This window comes from Tenrec ecaudatus, chromosome 2 (genome assembly GCF_050624435.1).
Source record: "Tenrec ecaudatus isolate mTenEca1 chromosome 2, mTenEca1.hap1, whole genome shotgun sequence".
Lineage (NCBI taxonomy): Eukaryota > Metazoa > Chordata > Mammalia > Afrosoricida > Tenrecidae > Tenrec > Tenrec ecaudatus.
In genome coordinates this window covers 167078596-167100849 of record NC_134531.1, presented here as the reverse complement: position 1 = coordinate 167100849, position 22254 = coordinate 167078596, and the positions used below count along the sequence as shown (strand labels likewise).

The 22254-nt window shown below is 40.9% G+C and overlaps 1 protein-coding gene across 2 annotated transcripts in view; it reads right to left on the bottom strand.

Annotated features, from left to right (window-relative positions):
* The window catches only part of SGCD (sarcoglycan delta), a 517919-nt gene that overhangs the window by 300818 nt on the left and 194847 nt on the right, over positions 1 to 22254 (bottom strand). The gene's annotated exons all lie outside the window — the stretch shown is intronic.

Here is a 22254-nt window from a genome sequence, read left to right as displayed (position 1 = left end):
GCTGAGTGAAGAAGGGCCCACGGGAAGGCAGGAATACCAGAAGGCATTGCTCCATGCACTCAGCTGTTCACATACTCTGAGAACGTTCTGTTCCAGCTAATCTGTAATGCCCGGTCATTCACGTGCACAGATCCATTAGCCTCTTTTCGCCAAGTTATGCAGGAAGAACGGAGGCAGGGCGTAAACGGAAGAGGGTGAAAGGAATTTCCCCTGTTTAAAGGAGAGATCATAGTTCTAAAACCCCATGCGGAATTTCAAACTGGTCGTCTGCTGGTCACATCCAGCTTTTGGACATATTTGACTGGCTCTGAAAACATTCAAGAAGTTAAGTTGGTTGCTAATCTTTTTCCAGTGTTTTATTTTCAAAAATTTCAAGTATTTACAAAAATAAAAACAATGAATACATAGTAAACACCTATGTACCTATGATCAACTCATGGCTAATCTTATTATGTATTACACCTATCCACATCCTCACTTAAAAAATAATTTATTGATTGCTCTTACAACTCTTAACCACACATCCTCACTGTTCATTAAACATACAAATGAGCTTCCATGAGCAAGCAAAGATATTGGCGAACAGAGGCGTCACGGTGAGGATTAAGGTGCACCTGATCCAGCCCGAGCATTTCCAATTACCTCCTGTGCAGGTAGAAGCTGAACAATAAATATGGAAAACGGCAGAAGACATGATGCATGTTAATTATAGTCTCAGTAAAGAATATTGAAAGGATCATGGACAGTCAGAAGAACCAACAAATCAATTTGGGAAGAAGTATAGCGTGGACATAGAAGGACGGCAAGACTGTCTTACAGATGTTGGACATGTGATCAAGAGGGATTAGTTCCTGGGAAGGACATCAGCTTGGTCAAGTAGAAGGTCGAAGATAAGAAAGAAGACTTGAACCAGATGGACTGACACAGTGACTGCAACAAAGGGCCCAAATATAAGACTTGAGGATGGTAAAGGACCCGCCAATATTTTATTCTGTTACACATAGATTCACTAAGAGTTCAAGATAAGTGGATGGCACCTAACAACAACTAACACTATGCCATCAATACGGCTTTAAACCTACCAGTCGTACAACCCTTGGACACACCTGGGTAACACCTAACAATGCTTCTTAGAGCACTTTTAAAAATCCTCAATATTATAAAATACTCCATTGATGTTAACATATTTAATATTGTCTTCTTCCTTATAATTTATTTATTACAATTATGAGTCCTACTGTAATTGGTTGTGTATTCCTAGTCAGTCACTCTAAAGCTTGTTCACTCTCTACCTCACCCCTTTATGGACCTCTTAAAGCAACCTCTCTTCTTCATGCCAGGCACAATTAGACTATTTGTGTCTCTCTTGGACACAGACTATTTGAAATATTAAATATGCTATTTATTCAATAGGGTTTCTCAAAGTTTAGATTTTAATAATTCTATCATTTCTTATTAACTAGACTATTTCTATCAGGAGAAATTTGATCTCCTCAACTATTTGTTTATATTAAATCACAAGTAATATGCAAACTTGACAGATATTTCATCTTATCCTTTATTAATTGATTTTAAAAATATTGAGTTGTTTACTAATATCATCCAAAGATGACAAATGTTTTATTTTTCAAATAGTACTTTTGATTTTGTGTTTGCATTTTTCTATCAGCCCCTCTGGTCAGTGAAGGTTTTTTCAAGCAGGCCCTCAGAGTACCTTTGAAAGGATATCCTGATTGGTGAATGGCTAATGAGCTTTACTACTAATTGAAATGTTGGAGAATGGACTTTACTCATAGTGTTCTCAAAGGAAAGGCTTGGTGATCTTCCCAGAAAAAGCCACTGAAAACCCAACAGGGCACCATTCTACTCTGACACACATGATGGGACTTAATGGGACTGGTATTGGGACAGTCTTGGATAGTCTTCTTGCTATCTAGTGTGACAGACTAGTCCAGACTTACTAAATACATTTCCTCCCCGCAGCCCAGAATCAGAAGCTCTGGCTCATTTTTGTGGTATTTAGTGACCAAAATATATGGCTTTGGGATCTCATTGCTATTGGATTAATATTTCTAGGCATTTTTCAAGAGACAGAGATAATAAGTAAATGTGTGTGTGTGTTAAGATAGCATATATCATGAATTCACCTGACACTTCAATTCCCATTCATGATTTTTAGTTTAGGATTGTGCTTCATTTCATAGATCTTAGGATTTTATTAGCCTTCTTCCATACCCAAATCTCCAGTTCTCAGTTAACAGGAACATACATACACAGAGAAAAATTTCAGAACAACAAAGCCACAACCTAGTGACATTATGACAAATAAAATAATTCAAAGTGTTTGTTTACATTTTATCTTTTTCAAGTACATCCTTGTAAGAAAGCATAGACAAGCCAGGAGGCTGTTAAAGTTGCTTGAAATAATTACTCTACCTGACTATGCTGCTACCCTGGATATCGAGTGAGGTCCAGTTTGATCTTATTTCAATTCTTAATCACCACTTTGCCAAAATCTATTTCCACCCCTAGATTTACAAGATATTTTTTTCATGACAAAAAATTAAATGGAAAAAATTTAATGGACAAAACAAGATATACTCAAAGAAGTCTAGCATCTGTCCTTGCCCCTCCACCTAGTTTGTTTGTTCTCTCCTCCAAGAAATGTCTGTATATGTGTATATAATTTTACTTAATTTATGCCTTCATTTTTCCAATGATAATTCTAAAATTGAACCATGCGAATGCATAATCCAAGTTCCCAGCTTCTTGGGATAACTGGGATGTTGCATAAGCCTGGGCCTACATTCTCACATGACTACTCATGGAACTGAGTAGCAGCTATCCAGCCTGGACACATGGACCCTCTCCTGTTTTCCAGTTTCCCTTACACCCATGTTACCCCACTGATCATCTTATGTTACTGTGTCTCCTCCTCAGGTCTGTGGCCTCTTCTCATGGGCACTGCCATTGTGCTCTGTACATTCAGTACAAATATCACAAAGAGGTTTTGAATGACCTAGTGAGAAATGGGCCCTTTTCTCCACTTGTCCTTCATAAGTCCATCAGAGCTAGCAAGTCAATCTGGTTTCTTCACAGCTAGTGTGCCATCTGTATATTTCTGACCTGGCACCTGTAGGCACAACAACTCTGCCAAAAGGACCCCAGCCTAGGCATTAGAACCCAGCATGAGAAGCAGTAGGCTGGGGCACACGCACCTGTCACTAGTAGCAAGTAGAATCTGCAACAAAGGGAAAAAAAGAGAGAATGCAACAATTCAAGGATACTTCACAACCCAAATGAAACCATACATGGGTTAGACCGTCCAACAACAACACGGGGGCACTGCCCTGGGTAGACCACAGCATTTCTAGGGTCTTTAATATGGTGTTATACTATGTTTTCAGTTATTAGGTTATACTAATCTATTAATTTTGCATGCTAGTCTTAAATAAGAGAACTCAGACCCACAAGGATAAGACAAAAAAAAAAAAAAAAAAACCTCTGAAGAAAGAATTAGGTATTAGGGACTTCCCAGGGAAGCTGTGTGTGGACTAATGGTTAGAACCAACAGTAACTGCAGGTTTTAAAAGATGTAAAGATGTGGAAAACCCAAGGGCACTTCTCTGTCCCGTAGAGTCACTGGGAGTTAGAATAGATTATATGGCACCTTTGGTATGGGACGCTGTACAATATATGCAGAGACTACAAGAAATGACAAAGCCAAAGCACAGCTTGAGAAGAGTGGAAAATTAAAAAAGAAAATACAAAATGAGAGCAATTTAGAATGCCAAAAATGTAATATTTCATACCAATTTACGTGAATACTTTGAAGATTTAAACATATTTTCAAATTATACAGTAAACATTTCAGAACACATTTTGACATATAGAAGGCAATGGATATTTCATGCTAAATATTTCAGTGGTGAGGTTGACTCCAAGCTTCTTTATAAGGAAAACCTCTAAGTTTTCTTTTAAGAGTTCCTGTGCACAGGTGGTGAAGTTGCATCTTATAACAAGACTGGAACATTTTAATTTTAATAAGAGTTTGAACTTTTATAGAACCACTAGGGGTTTCAGAATGTTTGAATCTCTATTGACTGTACCAACTGACCACCGTCCGTCAGTTATGACTCACAGTGACCTGTCTGGCACACTGGAACTTCTGTGTGCGTCTGAGGTTCCAGAATCTGCAGGAGAGCAGAAAGTCTCTCTTTCTCTTGCAGAGTGGCTGGTGGGCTGGGATAGTTGACCTTGTGGTTGCCAGTCAAACACATAACCTTCTATGCAGCACTTCTCAACCTTCCTAATCCTGCGGCCCTTTAATACAGTTCCTCATGTTGTGGTGACACACCAACTATAAAACTATTTTTGTTGCCACTTCATGAATGTAATTTTGCTACTGCGATGAATCGGGTGAGCCCTGTGAAAGCTAACGAACCGCTGTTCTATGCCATCGGGGCTCCTTATTTATTGTGCAGTCATTCTTATTGGCCTCTTTTTAAGATGACAAATTGTAACTGCCTGGTAGTCCATTCCTAATAAAGGCAAAGTGATGTTCGGGAACGTTCTGAGTTCATGCCATTGGTACTGTTCAAATATATCTTTAGATTAAAGGTCACCATGTGAAGTATAACTTAATCTAAATATTCAGTACAACACAAATTACTTTAAGTAAAGCCAGTGTGGACTTCCTCTATCTTAGTCTCACTAACATTACATTAAAATATCCTTTTTGTTTATTTGTTTTTTTAATGGATAAGGAGAGTGAAGTGTGGTATATGGTATTTGTTCTGTATCTCAAAAACTAGAGCGGATAAAGGAAAACGGATGCCATTTTGACTCGGTAGGCCACATATAACTGGAAACAAGGCTAGTATTTGAGGTACCACAGTGTGTGCTGGCCAGTGTTATGTCTTGTTTCAGATTATTCTCGATCAATCCAAGCAACGAGAAAGAAGACTATTTTTTCACAGAACGGAAATAATCAAGCATGCTTAAATATTCATCAATAAACAGTTATATTTGATGTAATTAGCAAGTCTACTCCAAATAAAGGCTAGCTCCTTGCCTGCTACTACAAAATAAAATGTACGGAAGATTCCCTACATGCTCTTACTGGGCTTTTCATATTTTATCTTGTTTACCTTTATTATTCTAAAAACTACCATGGTACTTCTTGGCTTTTATCATGAGGAAATGATCATTTAAATGTGAGAACATTTTGCTATGGACTTATTTGTTACCATGGCAGTTGTAAGAGAAAGAAATTAATAACCTAGAAACTGTCTAAAAGTCCTGTGGTCCAAGGACAATACAATTGAATATACTATGGTGGGATAATATACAGGTCTTTTAGAAGAATAAGAGCACAGAAAAATATTCCTAATGTATCATTAAATGAATCCATTTGTGTGTACATAGTAAGTCCATGATTATGACTGTATGTGTATGTGTACAGTGACACTCCTGTTGACATCTGAGCACAAGCTCACACACGGGCACAATTGCAGAGGGCATTTTCTAGGGCAAATTCATGGGTTAGATATTAATATTTCATATATTTGGGTGCCGGGGTTGAGAGTGTATTGTGTTTTCTTCCTGTTTCAAATTTGTACTGTCTAAATTTTCGAAAGAAATGAAAAGGACACAGTGCTTTGTAAAGGAGCAGGGCGGGGAAAGAGAGGAAGGCGCCAGACAATATGGACTGACACGGTGTCTGCAGCCATGTGCTCAGACGGAACAGCGTGGTCCGGAGCGAGCAGGAGTGGGCGTGTTTCCATCTGTCACACTATGTAGGGTCCCCTTGACACTTAGTCAGATCCGACTCAAGGGCACCTCACAAGAGCAACAAGCACCGATTTTGAACAGATACTAAAGGCAATGAGATGTAGCAAATACAAAGCTTACATTCTAAAAGAAGGTTTTCCTTACTAATTTATGATTTTTAAAATACCAGCATTCATGTAGCATATGCATTATATGTCATGCAGTAACTGCTACACATATATTAGGTCATGTCATCTTTTCAATGACAATATAAGATAACATTTATGTTACCCTATATGTGAAAAATAATGTTGGTAAGCAACTTATTCTAAAGGATACAACTAGTTAATGGCAAAATATGATATTAAAACCTAATATAGACCACATACTTTTAGTTTTTATTTTAATCTGACTCTAACAGATGGAAAAGGAAAATATTTAAGGTAGCTGATGCACCCCTTAATGTCATTTAGATTTTAGTTAATTTGTAGCCTCCCTAAGGATTCTAGGTAGGACCTTCTTCAATCTCAAGATTAAATGTCATCCATTCTTATGGTCAAACACTTGTATTCCACCTTAGCAGTGTCTGAAGGCTCATCAGAAATGGGGGGCCAGGCTCCTGTTGCAATTCGAGTGAGTGGAAGATATCTAATTGCCCCATTGTTCTCAGTATCACCACTGCCTGAGACCCTATCTAGGACGTGAGACTTACAATCAGCAGCAACAACAGTAACAAGGGAAAAAATCTCATTACATCGACATCACAGCCACCCAATAAGACAGGGTAAAATTGCCCATGGGTTTCTGAGACTGCCACTCTTTACAGGAGTAGAAATTCTTATGTTTCTCCTGTGCAGCAGCTGGTGATTCAAACTGCTGACCTAGAGGTTAGAAGCCCAGGTATAACCACTCTTCTACCAGGTGTTTCAAAAAATAAGTAAGGGAAGCCTACAGTTTTCTCTTTTAGGGTGACTGTCCAGTGAGTGTCAGAGGAGGATGAAGCTTTCTATGCTTGCAAACAATTACAGTTGAACCCGGTATTCGACCGCATCAGTACTTGACATAATTGTATTTTGGCATGAGATGTTGAGAAAATTTTGCATCTAACAAAACATTGGAATCCAACCCAATGCACATGATTTTTGTACACAAGAGCAGTTAGTGTGTTGGTGACTGGTGTTAGTTGCCATTGTCAGTATGCTTCATTGTTTAAACCTTTTGTGGCTGTGTTCCAAGTGTTCTACTATAATTTTGTGTGTGTGTGTGTGTGTGTGTGTGTGTGTGTGCGTAGCATAGCATAGGTCCTAAGAAGTTTTTTTAAAAGATTATCATGATAAGGAACCGGTTAACTGTGTTATTGATATTGTTGATGATAATTTAGTAAAACCTTTTAGAAAACAGTGAAGGAAACGCCAAAAGCAGACCACATTAGACATTTTTTTTTAAAGAGCATGCCAGCCAGGTCCTAGTGAAAACAGGCAAAGAAGTGGGGGTGGGGGGAAACTCCAGAAAAAAAGCTATCAGTTGATTTGATGGAAGGTGTGTCCCCTTCCAAACGATGACTCTCTCTCCATCCCTCCTCTCCACATCCCTGTCCATGGATCCTGATCCTCATCATTCTCAAGGTATGGGGCATACTGCAGTTGTTAAAAACTTCCTAATGTTGTGTTTCTTACTTAAAATATATTATTTAACTCTGCACTTATTTACTTTTAAATTTTTGTGTAATGTTTTGCATAAAAAGGCAAGGTTAGGGTAAACACTTGGCGGCCGAGAATTGATTAATCCATTTTCAGTTATTTCCTTTGGGAAAAAATGGTGCAGAACTCAGCTGCGTGGCATCTCGACGCTCCTTCTAGAACAGATTAGCGTCGAGGGTTCTGCTGTGCGCTCTCTACAACCCACAGGGGCCATCTGCCCCTGACCTGTAGATTTGCTATGAGTTAAAAATGGACTGATCACACGCTGTGATTCCAGTCAGGTCTTTCAGAAGATCTATGGCGGGGGCAGGGCAGAGGTGGGTGGGTTCTGGGATCTCCCTTTGGGCTGGCGTTGTACTGCCAGTTTTCAGCCTACAAAGTTTGCTTCTGCTGTTGTGCATTCATCTCTCCTTCTGTCCTTTCATCTAGTTTCTGACTCAGCCACTACTATTTAATCCCACAACCTCCCTCAATGCCAGTGATCGCTACCTGACCCTTATTGGCTTGAAGCCCCATGCTTTCCTGTGACTGGACCTTGTTCTTATCTTACAAGGAACTTTGTCAATAGCTGTAGTTCCGCCTTGCCTCTCTAAGCCAGACCCCTATGGGTTCCCATGATGGAAACGTCCATTCATTACAACATTTTTAACTGACCCATCAAAATACAGTATACAATAACCTGGGACCCCCCACCCTGCTTACCATACATAACTCCTTTCCCATAAGTCTAACTTGTCACTGTCTCCTTTAGAACCAACTCTTGTTTCCTTGAGTCAAGGCAAGCTGTGGTTTCCTCCTCGGACCTGCTAGTACCACGTTATATTTGCTTCCTGGTCTTCCTGTTTGCGACTCACTTCGTTGACACCCACAGACCCCATCTTCATAGCTGGTCACGGATGGCGACACTTGAGTTTCAGTTCTTATTGAGTTCTGATTGGTTGGTTGGGTGTGTTGTTGTTACTGTTTTTAGCAGAAATTTTGTATGAGATGAATGTATAAGAGATTTCAGAGAGCAGCATAATAGACTGAAAAATTAATTTGTCTCCTTCCTCACATTTCTTGTGCTGACCACTAACCCCTTTCATCATCCTTTCAAACAGGCTGCCAGGATTTGCAATTACTTGGCTTGGCGGTTTTCAGCTCAAGAAAACAGAAGCGGAGTGAAAGAAAAGGCTTTGCTGTCACCTGTGAAAGGGACAACTCCTGAATGGACTATGGCGGCTGTGCTGGAATCAAAGGCAGGAGGAAAGGAGAGGACACGCCCACATCTGAGTCCCATTCGCCATTGTCTTTCCAATGTCCTCAGAATAGAGACTTTTGTGGCAAAGGCTACTCAGCTCCAGCCACGAAGAGAGTCCCTTTTCCAGGAGAGGCAGAGATGCAGCAGAACGGTCAGACCAAAGGGCCCACGTGAATGGGATCCTGGCTCCCGCAGCTACAGCCAGGGTTGGGGAGGCATGGGGTGGTGGGGTGAGTGGAATGGATTGGTGGTCCCAAGGGACTATGCACTGATCACAGCAAAGACACGGGACATCCACAAGTGAGGCTAAATGTCCTACTGGATCTTAGGGGATGAGGCCTGGAAATCTGTATTAGGTTGATTTAAGGAAAGTGTTATTTCTTGCTCCTCTGAATTTCCTGCGGCCTCAGCATCAGCCAGGTTTTGGTTCCGTCAGCACATTCCCGTGCTTGAAGCCTGCCAGGCCCTGCTTCAGTCAGTCTCAAGACCATTGCTCGGGGGAGCAATTTTAATGGCAGGCATTGTTTAATCTCCTTCACAGAATTGAAGCAATTCTATCTATAGAATCTATACCAAAAATTGCATTCAAACGCAAACTTCCCGAGGACTGGGTTTCCGAGAGAGGTGCCCTTCATGCATGTATTCTCAGCTTTCAAACTGTTGCTTAGCACAAAGTAGGTGCGCAGCAAATACCTGACGACGACGGGGAAACACATTCATTCGAAAGCGTTGCATTTTAAAAGAAGTTACGTTATTACAAGGGAGCCCGGGTGGTGTAGTGGTTACACTCTAGGCGCTGAACTGCAAGGTCAGCAGTTCCAAAGCAGCAGCAGTCACCCAGGAGAAAGACAGGGCTAGCTACTCTCTTAAACACTCAAAGCCTGGGAAGCACACAGGGGCATCTCTACCCTGCCATGTAGAGTCACTGTGGGTTAACGCTGACTTCTTGGCGGTGGGTTTGATTTTTTGGCTTATGGTTATTACATAAAAGTTGAAAGCTATTCTGACAACAGATTACCATCCTTTACAATATATATTCCCAACCATAGATAGGAAACACATAGGGTATCAAATCTGGTCACTAAGTGAAAAATTATCCTGTTTATAGGGAGAAAGCACAGCTATATAGGAATAGTTTAATAGTTTATCTAGAGTCTACCTATGGTATTAAACATTAATGGGAGGAAAAATTAAAGAAAAAAATGACCCCAAATTTCCCCTGGGTATGTGGGGAAGAGGAAAGATAGTCACAGATAATAATAAATAATAATGCATAAAACTATTGTGGTGTGTTCTCATTTTTTAAATGCTCTGATTTTCCTTCTCTTAAGTCTATCGATGGGCTCTTCTACCATTGAGTCATCATCACAGGACCCCAGTCATCGAAAGATGGCGGTACAGGTAAAGGGCAAACCCAGGATTGGTGAACCTACGGGGACAGCACGTAGAAGGGGCTCGGGGGCGGCGGGTACAGTGGTGGTGATGGTGGTGGTGGGTAAAAGGGAGATGATATCAAGGAGGCCATGTAGAAAAGAATGTTTGGAAATGGATTGTGGTAGCAACTATAATTCTGCTTCATGTGATTGAACAAGTGTTACAGGAAAATGGAGGGTCACTATATCAGATCACAAACTGGAGGGTGACCTCATTGTACATCTCCCATGTTACGTCATTATAAAACTGCCAGGTCACTGAGAATCGCTCCTTAGTCAAGCTGACATATCACCTTGGCCATCACGTCCAGGATTCCTCTCGCCATGCCCCCCAGCATTCATTACTGCTAGAAGCACCTCCTTAAAGTGTGAAATAGGAAGATGTTTAAATTATTGTTGTAAATGTGCAATCTCCCTCAACAAACTATTAATTGAGGATGCAGTATACTTGCATATGCTATGGCATGAATTAACATCAGAAACATTATGCTAAGTGAGAGAATCTTGACACAAAGGATCACACATTATATGACTACACTTCCGTAAAAGTGTACAAAATGGCAAATCTACAGAGACAGAAAGTAAATTATTGAGGCTGAGGATGAAAGAAGGAGTGATTGTAAATGAGCTCATGGAAGGGATGGAAATGTCCCAAAATTAGATTGTGATGATAGCAGCACAATTCTAAAAGTTTAAGAAAAATCACTGAATGATAGACTTAAGATTAGTGAACTGTATAGTTGTGTAAATTTAAACTTAATAGACTTGTCTTAAAAAAAATAGCCCCAGATGCTATATCTTTTGATAGCCAGACTTGAAGGTAAACAAACGGCTGTCTAGCTCAGAAGCAACAAAGCCCACATGGAAGAAGCACAAAAGCCTGTGTGATCACGAGGTGTTGAAGGGATCAGGTATCAGGCATCATCAGAACAAAAAATCTTACCACAGTGAATGAGGTGGGGGAGTACGGAGTGGAGACCCAAAGCCCATTTGTAGGCCACTGGACATCCCCTTACAGAAGGGTCTCGGGAAGGAGATGAGCCAGTCAGGGTGCTATGTAGCAATGATGAAAAATACAACTTTCCTCTAGTTCCTAAATGCTCCTTCCCCCACCCCACCCCCCACTATCATGATCCCAATTCTACCTTACAAATCTGGCTAGACCAGAGGATGTACACTGGTACAGACAGGAACTAGAAACACAGGGAATCCAGGGTGGATAATCCCTTCAGGACCAGTGGTGTGAGTGGCGATACTGGGAGGGTGGAGGGAGGGTAGGTTGGAAAGGGGAAACCGATTACAGGGCTCTACATATAACAACCTCCCTTGGGGACAGACAACAGAAAAGTGGGTGAAGAGAGATGTCGGACAGGGCAAGATATGACAAAATAATAATTTGTAAATTTTCAAGGGTTCATGAGGGTGGGGGAAGAGGAGAGGGAGGGGAAAAATGAGGACCTGATGCCAGGAGCGTGGGTGGAAAGCAGATGTTTTGAGAATGATGAGGGCAATGAATGTACAAATATGCTTTACATTATTGATGTATGTATGGATTGTGTTAAGAGTTGTATGAGCCCTAATAAAACCATTAAAAAAAAGGACAATAGCATAAAAGGAAAAAAAACACAATAACACAGTTCAAATGATAGTCACCAAAAGAGATTAATCCAGTTCAGTCAGAAAACATGGACTTCCATGTTTTGGAATTCCCCGTATCAGTAAAAGAACTATTTTAGAGGCCTGTTCTGGAGAAGTAGTAGATTAGGGAGGAAAGAGGTGAGAGATGATTTTGTATTTGCCTACGCGTGGGTGGAGTTCTAAAAGGAATATTTTGTGAAGTGTTCTGATCCCATCCAGGACCAAACTCGAGGAAGGGTGTCTAAAGGTACGCAAGATAGAGCTGCTTGCATGTAGGAAAGGTAGTGTGATGAAGGACATTCAATTCTGAGACCAGTTGACAAAGATAGAGACTGACGTTCCTTTTGAGGGAGCGCTGCAGTTTCTAGATCCACTGGTGGGTGAGTCATTCAACAGGAAGGAAGGGATTCCGCTAGCCTTTGGGTATATGAACTACGACATCTGATTTTATTTTTGGTCATTTGTTTTTTTTTAATTTCAATGTCATTTATGTTTTCTTATTTTACCAGTGATGTCAATCTTTTATATTGAGTTTTCTTTCCTCTAATTATAAAGCTTTGAGCATTTATCTATTTGAATGGTATCTTTGTATGGTAGAACAAGAGAGAGTAACAAAGTTCTATTGTTTCGGTGCCTCAGTAAGTTGATTGTGATTTTTCACTTGTAAAATAATCACACAAAATTGATTTTAATTATTTATGGGTCAAGGCCATGGAATTTGAAGCATTTTGCATGTCCTAATTGCCAATAATAATGTATCAATAGACACTATGTGCTATATTTTTCCTGGGTATGATTCAATCCCAAAGAGGGCACTCTCTCTGTTTTTCAAAATGCACATTTCTTGCTCACTATTTAATACACGGGTATCACTTTCTTTGGGAATAGTTTATTGATTCACCTTAACAATGTAGCAACAATTCTTTTATCAACTACTGGATCACACACATGTGTGCACACACACGCATACACACCACAGAATTGTGGTGTAATGGCTTCGAATGTACCCAATATAATCAGACTTCATAGTTCAGAATGCTGTTTCAATCACTTACTGGTATCCTTTCTAAGTCATAAGCTCTTTACATGAATACTTTGATAGTAACATCCTTTCAACTGAGGATTAAATCAGCCACTCCATATATATCAGTAAAAAGAGGTTAAATTATAACTATTATAATAGAGAGCAAAACTCTCAATGGCTTCAAACAACAAGGATTTGCCTCACAGTGAACTTCAGGTCCACAGAGTTGGTGAGAGACTCCGCCATTGTAGTCACTCAGGGAAGAACGGATGACCAGCAGCTGCCATCAGCCTCTGCTGGTGCCCTCACAGGGGAAAGAAGACCATGGCAAAGCGTGCTTAATTCTCAATGCACCTGTTCACTGAACAGATGCTCAGCTTTCATTTGCTAGAGCTTAGGTCACGACCAAGGCAAGCCCAAGAAGGCGGGGAATTGCCATCCTCCATGCCCAAAGACTCAGAGAGTGCAGGTATTTGTAAATAGTCCTAATGACAAGCATATCATTCTATAAACTTTTGTTGCTTGGTGACATCCAGTGGGCTCCCTGTCATAGTGACCTCATGTACACAGAAGAACTCACTGTCGGGTCCTGTATCGCTCCTACAATCATTGTTATGCCTGAGCCCATTGTTGCAGCCGTCATGTCCATCCACATCACTGAAGGCCTTCCTCTTTTGACAGACTCTGTAGCAGGCACAATGCCCTCTTCCAGGCCCGTGACTCCCGGGATAACAAAGCATGCGAGGTCAAGCCTCACCATCTCACTTCTAAGGAGCAGTTTGGCTATACTTCCTTCAAGGCGGATTTGTTGATTCTTCTGGAAGTCTGTGGCATTTTCAATATTCTTTGTCAACACCATAATTCATATATATCAATTCTTCTTTATTTATCGAACATCTTCCATATGCATATGGAGCAGCTGAAACTACTGTATTCAGGTGCATTTTAGTCCCTAAAGCAACATCTTTACTCTTTAACATTTTAAATCAGTCTTGTGAAGTAGATTTGCCTAATGCAACATGTCTTTTGATTTCTTTTTTTAATCATTTTATTGGGGTTCATACAACTCTTACCAGAATCCATACATACATCAATTGTATAAAGCAAACTTATACATTCACTGCCCTCATCATTCTCAAAGTTTGCTTTCCGCTTAGGTTCCTGGAATCAGCTCTTCATTTTCCTTTTTTCTCTTCCCCTCCATTCCCGCTCTCCCCTCCCTCATGAACCCTTAATAATTTATAAATTATTATTTTACCTTATATTACACTGCCTGGCATCTTCCTTCACCCACCTTTCTGCTGCCCATCCCCGAGAGAGGAGGTTATATGTAGATCCTTGTGATCCTTTGGATTTCTTGACTTCTACTTCCATCAGTGTTGTTTGGGGATTGGAGTAAAATGAAATCCTTTCAACTTCAATATTTTCTATGCTTAGGAATCAGCTCGATGGCAGTGAGTTTTCCGACTACTCACACTTTCCATTGATATTAACTAGGGCTCTACTTCTCTATTATTTCTCTCTCTCTCGCTCTTACAAGTATTTCAGCTATCTTGCATCAAATCACCAATCCTAATTGCTGGCACAGAGTAGAAAAGACTTTTGACCGACTGAATAAAAATTCTTCTTCAGCTAGAAAGAAGCTTTAATGAAACTTCCAGCGAAGCTCATTCTAGCTTAAAAATCAACATGTTCTCGGCAGCACTGCTGCACATCAGCACTGTGCTTGCTGTCCATTTGGGAAAACAGCTGAATGAATTGGAAACAATTGTTTACGGAAAGATTGTCCTTAAAGAGTACTTCCAAGGAAATGTAATAGCATTTTCTGGAAGCATGGAAGACACACACTGGGTCTCTGGCCTTGGCTATTCCACTAGTCATCTATGTAAACTTCAACGGTCTAAGCTCTCTAAGGAGTCTTTAGGGGGTAACAAACAGTTAAGTGATCAACTACTCACTTAGGTTGGCAGGATTGTTGTTGTTGTTTATTCAAAACCATTTTATTAGAAGTTAAGGCAGATATCACATCATTCCATAATTCAATCACATCAAGCAGTATTTTACAATTGCTAACCCAATCTGTTTCAGAACATTCTTTTCCCTCTTGAACTCCTTGACATCAACTCCCTTTTATTCCTAGGTTGGCAGTTTGAACCCACGCAGGGGCAGCTAGGAAGACAGGTCGGGCAATCTTCCCTAAAGGATCGCAGCCTTGAAAACCCCCTGGAATGCAGTTCTCCTTTGCATGTATGGGGTCACCAGGACTCAGAACTCTCTTGAAAGCAACTAATAATAACAAAGCCCCTTTAAATCTATTCTCTCACCTACCAGCAGGGGCTGCTGCTGTTGTTAGCTGCCATCTATTGTCCTGACTCCTGGGGACAATGAAACAAAACAGGGTGCATTCTTGGGTCATTTCAGATTAGCTCATTTTCACCCATGGGGGTTTACAGGTGCCCTTTAGAAGCAAGCCAAGACTTTCATTCCTAGATCCTCTTAGCCTAGACATTCCAGTGACCTCCCGCACAGCATCAGAACAACAACACGTTTATGTATATGGTGACTTGGCCTGGAGTCAGTCTTAGGTCTCCCAGAGAGAAGAGGAGGCTTTGGGGTAGTTGGGTAGTAGAGACATTAACATCTTCTCCATTAAGGATAGCTAAAGGACTTATCTATGAATCAAAGAAGTGAATGTTCCTGGGGCAGTAACAAATACCAGATACCACTGGAAAGCAGTGCTCATGGTTCAGAGGGACTACAATTAAGTCACATCGAGTAACATGTCACTTCAACCAAGCCATTCTTGTAAAAGTCCTGCAAAGGGCTCCACTTGCCTCCACACCATGATTCAGGGAAGACTCGGGTATAAAAACTAATGCAGCACATTGTTCTGAAACGGAAACTTGTAAGCACCTTTGAAAAGAGACGTTGGTGGAAAATTTATCAGTTGTTTGAAGGGAAGAAAATGAGAGATGGATAATCAAGTGTAAGTTGCTACATTCCCTGTCCCTGGTGAAAAATGTGAACTTATGAATCTTGAGCTATTGTTGATAAAGGAGGGGACCTATTTATCTTAGGCAGACACATAAAAGAAAATAAGTGAAATATGATTAGGCTGATGCCAAGTGTTCAGATTAAATTCCTACTGTGGCAATCCCGGCTGCTGGGTGAGCTTGCCCCACCAGTAAATCCCAATGAAGACGCTGGCCTGGGTAATATTCCAAATGCACACTGTGAAAATCCTTCCCCAAATAGATGATCTGATGGGGATGCATCCCGAGGGAACCACCTGTCCTGCCTCTTTTCTATTTTCATTAGGAAAAGTTGTCAGTTTTACATGATGGAGTCTTTTATGAGACTTCAAGTTGCAGCTTCAAAAGGCCCAGAGGCTTTTGATCCTTGTGAGAAATATTTCCAGTGATAAACTATCTGAGAAACAGGAAGGGCAATACTTACAGCCTCCACACTAGAGTTATCTTGCCTATTAATTTGGACCAGCTGCTCGAGTTTTGATGTCCAAATTGGACTTCCAAAGTATTGTAACAGATGAACTTGAGGTCTTTCAGGTACATTTCTCATTTCCACCATCACGCTTAGTCTCACACTAAAGAGATAAGAGAGTTCACTGAAAGTGTAGTCTATTGAAATTTCCCTGGCTTGTACTGCTAAACCTTATATTCTTCCCATATTTCATACGTGCAGTTTTCAAATAGTAGAACAGCTGGACATGGCTTAAGAAATCACTGAATGCAGGTAGAACCCTGCCTTGTCAGTTAACACAGACATGACCTTGATTCTTGAACCTAGAAAATTCCACATCCATACCGATGAACTACTATGATGAAAAACCAGGCAGGATGAAAGGATGAAACATGAAAGGCATGATGGGATATACTTTATATGATGATGGAGGGCATCCAAGCAACTCAAGTGAAACTCAAGCTAGGCCTTGGGAACACTGGGGAAAGGTGGAATGACTTTGGCATTTTGGAGAAACACCGAGAAAACTAATGCGAGCTTAGAACGGAGTGTGTGAGGCAGAGAGCAGAGGGATATGAATTCAGAGAGCAGCAAAGGACCCTCTCAATAAAGTCTCTTGGAGAAGATTGCTAAGGGGGCTAGCTATCCCTCCTCTGATCTGATGCCACCGGGAGCTGATTAGCAAAAGGGTGAGGAGATCCAACACGACCCCTATAAAAAACAAACCTTTTTGCGATTTTATTTTGAAAGTAATTCCAAACATAATTTTCTCAAAGACTGTTCAGAAAACATACATTATGCTTATATGAACAAAAAATAGTATATCAAAGTTCATGGACAAATTATATTATCTCTTCATTCTCTTTTTGCAGGTACATTTTGAAGTCTCCATGTGTGTGTGTCATTTGAATCTATTTCTTGCTTCCTTTTACCTGAGCAAATCCACACAGTACGGTGCTCCAGAGCATAGGTTTTAGGATCAAAAAGACCCATTTTTGAATCCAGGATCGACTACTCATAAGGCCTAGGAAATTTTACTATATCTCCCTGAATCTTGGTTTCGTTGGTACCACGAGGATTATAGCTCTTCTCCTTTTAAATCGTATGTGCATTTAACTAAGCATGGGGCCCGGAACACATTAATATTAAATGGCAGCTTTCTAAGGTCCCATCTATCCCCTTCCTGCACCCTCACATCTTCTTGCCCCATTTTCTGATTACCTGCTCTAGTAGTTACACTCCGTCACCCTCATTCAGCATGTACTTGATTTGATGCGCTCAGAGAGGCTTGTGTAACAGGAAAGCGAATGAGCGTCCATAATGAAACTGCCAGCGTTGAGAGAATGGGAAGGAGGGTGGTAAAGGCCATGTCTGAAGATGTAAAAAGGATTTTGCAAGAAAGTGTGACCTGGTTCCTGGAGCAAGTGAAGGGAGTAGAACTCACCGAGTCTTACAAAGTTGGAAGTCTAGACTGAATGACATGGGGATCTTAGGATCTGCCAAAATGGAGGATGAGCTCCCTCTCTGTTTACCTTTTCTAGACAGTCTCTGGTGGTGAAGTAAAGTGCTTGGCTAATAACCAAATGGTTGGCAGTTCAAACCCATTAACTGCTGTTCTGGAGAAAGATGAGGCAGTCTGTTTTCTTACAGAGTGACAGTAGAGGAAACCCTATGGAAGTAGTTCTTCTGCGTCCTAAAGGGTTGTGTGAGTCAGAATCTACTAGAAGGCAGTGGGTTTGGGCCCACTTGGCACAGGTGTACGCAGCTCTTGTTTAGCGGATTTTCATCATGCAGGGAAAGCTTGAAGGGCGGTCTATGACTTAGAGGCCGAGGACACAGCAAGTGAAGTTGATTGTGGTGAAGAAGTTGTTGTGAGTAGGCGTCAGCTCCCTTATTTCACCCCGAGGAAGGAAAGCGACATGTACTTCAAGCTGGACTTCCCAGCTGGCAGCGTCTCCTTCAGAGAAAGTGCCGCTTTGAATATATAATGTTATCTAGAATCTTGCCAGCAATTTAGTTTCACCTCATAAGCTCCTGAAAGGGTTTGCTATTTCTCTTCTGAGTCTCCCATACCAGGGTCCAAACCATAATCTTCCTCATTCTGGTCACCCTGGAGAACCACACAAATTACACAGCTTCCGGTCGGGTCCTCTTTCGTTCATCAGCCACGCCAGGGCAGGTTTGCAGGCCTGCACTACAGAGCAAGGAGGAGTTGTTGGTAAGATCGGGGGCAATTATTCTGGCCCTGCTCTTCACTCTGCCCTCAGTTTTGTTTTTTAAGTGATTTTTAAATACAGTTTCAGAGGTGCGCTGCTTTGGTAATTCTCTGGACAATAAGGATGGACAGCAGTGGAGATTTAAAAATCCATAATTAACAAACATACAAAAATGGTCACCACTGCGTCATTCCCAACATCCCCTAAGTAAAACAACCTAAATAGTCATCAACTTATGAATGGGTAAGCAAAATGTGGTGTAGTCATACAATAAAACATTAGTCTGTAGGAATGAAGTTATGTTACATGCTATGACATGGATAAATCTTGATAGCATTATGCTACGTAAAATAACCGAGACAAGAAAGAAGAAACTGTGTGAGAGCTCATTTATCTGAAGTCTCTAAAACAGACAAATCAGAGCTCTCTACGGCGTGAGGCAAAGGGAATGGAGAGGCATTGCTTAATATATACTGTATTTCTGTTGTGGGATACTGAAAAAGTTTGGGTAACAAATATTAGTGAGGAGCACACCATGGGCATGACAAATGCCACTGATCGTATATTGGAAAATGGTTCAAATATAAACATGTATGCTGTGCATATTATACCATACAAAGTGCATATTATACCATACAAAAAGAAGTAATACAAATCCTGAAGGAATCCAATTGTAACAAACTACTCACTTTCTTTGAGATAAAAATAGAGCAGTTTATCCCCAGATTCAATTCATAGGAAGACAAGTGTGGTGTGTGTGTGTGTGTGTGTGTGTGTGTATGTGTGTGTGTGTGTTAAAGCAAGAGCAATAAAGGAAGTGTGATTCAGAATTAAAAGAAACTTAAAAAAAATACTCATACTTGAGCACCAATCCATGCCTACCACGCCTCTTTAAAGAAGTACAACAACAACTAAGCTGTCTCTCAAAGAGGACACAAGAACTAGACCTTCCTCGAAAGCAGTAGTCGCAATGATCACAACCCTAGTCACCTCTACAGCCACGAAGAGCAAGTCCCCTTATATGATGGCATTCCTTGGCCTGGGCCTTCTCCCAGAATGGCTATCAGGTTTTAGATTACCATATAGCTAAGGGAGCTATGCTATCCCTAAATGGGTGAAACTTTGAGGTGCTTCCTCAGTTGGTAACCACAAGGTTGGTCCACTAGAGGTGCCTCAGAAGAAAAGTCTGGTGAACCACTTTAGAAAAAAATCAGCCATTGAAAAACCTAAAGCGCAGTTAAGCAATGGCACACAAGAATTGACTTGTGGAAACTATGTTTGCTGCTGCTTCTGCTTTTGTCTATTTTTTTCTGAGAGCTCTTGTTTGCTGCCTGTTTTTACTGAAAACTATTGTTTTTCTGAAAAATACAAAGAGGCAACTGTTTTAACTTTATTGTCTTAGGTAAGTTATGACCCTTATAGAAGGGTCTTGGGGATTCTCTCCTATTTTAACGACTCTATTCTGGGGATAAGCGAGGCTTTTTTTACCCCCTGTGCATTTTGCATAGCATGGGTATTTCAGAGAGACTCAAAAGCCAGCCTCCTCCCTTTCTTCCATTCACTGTATCGCAGAAAGCAAAACCTCTGACTCATAGCCACCGACGAGAACACAGTGAAATGGCCCCAAAGGGCTTTCAAGGCTCAAAATCTTGACCGGAGTAGGCTGGTACTTCTTCCCACCAGAGAGTGGCTGGTAAGTTTGAACAGCCAACCTCTCTGTTAGCAGCCCAATGTTTAATCCACTGTCTGGAGCTGTATACAAGTAGTCAGCATAAATTCTCTTTATTAGACCAAAGAAATTCTAACTCCACATTCACATTGGGCAAGGGGAGCCTTCCGCTAACTGGAAAATCCTCCTCCGAGGAGCCCCTCTGCCTGTCAGCAATGTCAGGAACATGCGTTATAATTATGTCTCCATAGACTTGTAAAGCTCTTCATGTTAAAGGAAATGTGTTCCCAAAGGTTACATGGCAGACATTGCTCATTTACTTCACTAGCACTTTCAATTTTGGCCCAAATCCTCTTATTCTGGAAATAGGAATTGGCCAGTGGGAACATTTCCAGCAAGAATATTTCAGAATTAAATATAATTTAACCAGATGACCTCTGGAAATTACCAAGCACCTGTAAAAGGGAACTCTTCAATGTAAATGACCATGTGTTATTCATCCCTTCCAGCGAGTGCAGGGAAAACTTTCCAATAACTTTTTATCATCCAAGCCGGCTTTCTGGTCCTACAATGGCTTGCAATGGCCAGGCTGCAAAAACTTACCTGTTACCAAACTGGATACTTGTGAGAGAATGAAGCCAGGTCTGGGGACACAAAGGAAGTCATTTCAGAGCGGCCGACTAAGAGGAGACTATGAATAGCTTGTAAAACGCATACTTTAACAAACGATTGTACAATAAAGATATTAACTTAGTGAATAACACAAAACTATTTTTCCTCATTAACTTTAAATTTAACCCCCCCCCTTTTTTTTTACAGAGCAATGGAAGATCAGCTGGATTATTCAAAAGACCTAGTTCTCAAAGGCCTCTCTGCTATTTATTAACTCTAGGACCTTGGACAAATTGCATTATTTCAAATCTCAGTATCTTTATCAACAAAATGTGAGCTACTAAGTGGATTGGAGAAGACATAAAAGTTATCAGTAAATTCATTACACTTGGACCAAGACTCAAAGGCAATAGAAGCAGCAGTTGGGAAATGAAACTCGTGCATTGGGCAAATCTGCTGCAACAGACTCCTCTTTAAAGTGTCAAAAACCAGAGATATTACTTTGCATGGCTAAGGGCTCCTGGCTCAAGCGTTGGATTTGTTCAATTGTCTTCTATTCATGTGAAAGTTGGGTAATAACAAGGAATATAGAAAGACAAATTGATGCCTTCAAACTGAGGTGCTGACAAGGATATTAAATAACTATTCAAAAGAAAAACCAAACCAGTCCTGCAATTAGTACAATCAGAATGTTCCTTAGATGTAAGGGATGGTGAGATCTTGCCTTGCTTACTTTGGACAAATCACAGTCATTTGCTTACTTTGAATAGACCATCAACTGCTCACATGGAAACTCAGGTTAAAGCTGAAGAAAACTGGAACAAGTCTATGAGAGTCAATATATGTAAAATAATGAAATGTGCAAAGATTTAGAGTCAGAAAACTAAAAAGGAAGTACAAGCTCAAAGTGTATCTGAAACACAAAGAAGTCAAAAATTCTAGCCGCCAGTTGTAATCTTGAAAGAGTCTTTGGGAAAAATATTGATTGATACACGAAGCAGCAAGTGAAGAGGGCAAGAAAACACAGCCACTGTATCAAAGAGAATTAGTCAACATCCCACCTTTTTAGGAGGTTGTATATGTATGGGGGGAGGTCAGATGCTTAGGGACATCTTTCCTGAAGGCAGTCACTGCCAGACTGCTGTCTCCCCACACCACAGGGGTGGGTCTGCTCCCTGCTGCTGGGGACAATGGATTACTTCTCACTGAGGCCTCCACTATTAGCTTGTTTCCTATTGGTGGAGTTCACACCCTACCCATAATGGTCTCTATCATTTGAGCCAGGAGGCAGGCCAAACTAGTTCTGTGACATCCAAAGTTTGGCTGCCATCCTGTATCTAGGATCCGCCCATCTTGCCACATGTATATCCCCAAAACCTCCTCTTCCTATTACGTGGATACCCCTAGATCACCCCTCCTATTACTGTATTACCTATAGCACAACCCCTTCCTGTGATTTATGTCTTCACT